The sequence below is a fragment of the Lactuca serriola genome, chromosome 7, assembly GCF_051521515.1.
Source record: "Lactuca serriola cultivar US96UC23 chromosome 7, Lser_US96UC23_V15, whole genome shotgun sequence".
NCBI lineage: Eukaryota > Viridiplantae > Streptophyta > Magnoliopsida > Asterales > Asteraceae > Lactuca > Lactuca serriola.
In genome coordinates, this window is record NC_136414.1 from 149,680,684 (window position 1) to 149,684,037 (window position 3,354).

Here is a 3,354-nt window from a genome sequence, read left to right on the forward strand (position 1 = left end):
GAATTTTAGAGAGAGTTTGTGAGTGTTTTGTGTGTGTGTGGTGTTGCTCTCGGCCGAGAATGAGAGAGGAGAGAAGAAGAGATGTGATCTTGAAGTGATTTGCATGGAAGAATGGGAAATAATGCATGGAAGTCCTATGGGTAATAGTGAGGTGGCAAGCAAATAGTCAACTCTTTCTTGGATTTGGGCCTTGGGCCGAGATTTTGGAAGGGAAAGAAAAATTTGGGGCTTAAATGCTTAAGCCCAATACTCATGGTTAAGTTGAGTGATTTTTGGTCCAAATAAATATAAAGGTGATTTTTATAACTTGTTAGGGTCAAATTAGGTCAATTATGGATCAAAGCTTCAATTTATTTCATTCTAGGCCCAACATGACCTAAAATGTTGAAATAAATAAATATGGGTCCACTTAGAGTCCAATTAGGGTTCTAAGCCCATGATAGTCTAATTGGAAGCTTATTGGTCCATTTGGATCCAATAGGGGAGTCCTAATCCAAAATGGACTTAACAAGGACTTCTAGGGTTTCCAATTATTTGATGACTATTTGTAGTACTAGTATGTTGTATTTGATTGAAGTTTTTGATTCACATTAACTTGAATGTATAGATTACATGGCTCAAAATTTTCAGTTGTGACATCATCCCCCCGTTAGAGGGAATTTCGTCCCGAAATTCTGTTTGAAAGCTAGATTTGAGAATGCTAGAATAGGTGAGGGTACTTCTGCTTCATTTGATCCTCGCGTTCCCACGTGAATTCTGGCCCACGCTTTGCGTTCCACCGTACCTTCACGATCGGGATGCGACTTTGCTTAGTACGTTTCACTTCCCTGTCCATGATTTCGATTGGTTCTTCCACGAACAGGAGATTCTCATTGATTTCGATTTCGTCGAGGGGAATGACAAGGGTTTCATCTGATAGACACTTCTTCAGATTAGAGACATGAAACACGGGGTGTACACCGTTTAGCTCCGCGGGCAGTTGTAGTCTGTAGGCTACCGGACCTATTCGGGCGACGATTTCGAAAGGTCCAATGTACCGTGGGTTTAGCTTTCCCCGTTTTCCGAAACGTATAACTCCTTTCCAGGGTGAGACTTTCAACAATACTCGATCACCGACCTGGAACTCTAAGGACTTTCGTCGTTTGTCTGCGTAGCTCTTTTGTCTGTCACGCGACGCTTGCAATCGAGCTCTGATCTGAACGATCTTCTCTGTGGTTTCGCGAATGATTTCCGGTCCCGTTAATGCTCTGTTTGACGTATGTGTTCCTGCTAGCTGGGTGTCACCTACTTCAGCCCAACATAACGGTGATCTACACTTACGCCCGTACAGTGCTTCGAAAGGGGCCACCTTGATGCTCGAATGATAACTATTGTTATATGAAAACTCGATCAACGGTAGGTGGGTATCCCAAGACTTTCCAAAGTCTATCACACATGCACGAAGCATGTCTTCAAGCGTCTGAATGGTTCGTTCGCTCTGACCGTCCGTTTGTGGGTGATACGCGGTGCTCATATCGAGATGAGTTCCCATTGCCTTGTGGAGTGATTGCCAAAAGCGCGATGTGAACCTACTGTCCCTATCCGAGATGATAGATTTTGGCACTCCATGGAGTCTTACGATCTCTCGTAGGTACAACCGCGTCAGTCTCTCCATCTTGTAGGACTCTTTGATTGGTAGGAAATGGGCAGATTTCGTCAGTCGGTCGATTATTACCCATATGGTGTCCAGTCCGTCCGACGTCTTGGGCAGCTTGGTCACGAAATCCATAGAAATCCCCTCCCATTTCCACTCAGGGATTGCCGGTTGCTGTAACAATCCGGAAGGTTTCTGGTACTCCACTTTTACTTTGGCGCACGTAAGGCACTTACCAACATAGGTCGCGATTTCCGCCTTCATGTTAGGCCACCAATAGTGTTGCTTGATGTCCAAATACATCTTGTCCGAACCGGGATGAATGGAGTATCGTGTCTTGTGGGCTTCCTTCATAACGGTCTCTCTAAATCCTCCGATTTTTGGAACCCAAATACGGTTCATGAAGTAGTATACCCCATTCGCCTTGACTTCTAGGTTCTTCTCCATTCCGCGTAATGCCTCGCTAGTTCTATTTTCCGCTTTCATAGCCTCTGACTGGGATAATGCAATTTGAGTGGTCAGATGAGATTGAATGGTTATCGAGTGCGTTTTCGTACGGCGATTTGAGTATTCCTTCCGACTTAATGCATCGGCTACCACGTTGGCCTTGCCTGGATGGTACTTGATCTCGCATTCATAGTCATTTAGTAATTCCACCCATCGCCGCTGTCTCATGTTCAGCTCCTTTTGATTCAAGATGTGCTGGAGGCTCTTGTGGTCCGTGAAGATGGTGCACTTTGTACCGTACAGGTAGTGCCTCCAAAATTTCAAAGCGAAGACCACGGCTCCCAGTTCTAGGTCATGGGTCGTGTAATTTACTTCGTGCGTCTTTAGTTGGCGGGACGCGTATGCTATCACTCTCCCACGTTGCATGAGAACGCAACCTAGGCCTTGATTCGACGCGTCACAGTAGACTACAAAATCTTCCGTCCCTTCGGGTAGAGATAACACAGGAGCGCTACAGAGAGCTTGCTTCAAGGTTCGAAACGCAATCTCTTGTCGGTCGGTCCACTTGAACGGCACGCCCTTTTGCGTAAGCAAGGTAAGCGGCTTGGCGATCTTAGAGAAGTTTTGGATGAACCTCCTATAATAGCCTGCTAGGCCTAAGAACTGACGAATTTCGGTGGGCGTAGTCGGAGTTGCCCATCCTTCCACAGCTTTGACCTTAGAGGGATCCACATGAATTCCGTCTTGGCTAACTACGTGGCCTAGGAAATTCACACTCCGGAGCCAGAATTCGCACTTGGAGAGTTTGGCGTAAAGCTTTTCCGTGCGCAGAGTCTCTAAGATTTGTCGGAGATGTTGGCCATGCTCCTCTTTGCTTCGAGAATAGACGAGGATGTCATCGATAAACACAATGACGAAGTTGTCCAGGAACGGTCGACAGATTCGATTCATTAGGTCCATAAATGCAGCAGGTGCATTTGTTAGACCGAAGGGAATTACGACGAATTCATAATGTCCATAGCGGGTTCGGAAAGCGGTTTTAGGAATATCCTCTTCTCGGACTTTGAGTTGGTGGTATCCGGACCGTAAATCTATTTTTGAAAAATAGCAAGCTCCTTGGAGCTGGTCGAATAGGTCATCGATTCGCGGGAGTGGGTAGCGGTTTTTAACAGTGAGTTTATTTAACTCTCTGTAATCGATACACATTCTGAAAGATCCGTCTTTCTTTTTGACGAAGAGCACCGGAGCTCCCCATGGCGAGTAGCTAGGTCGGA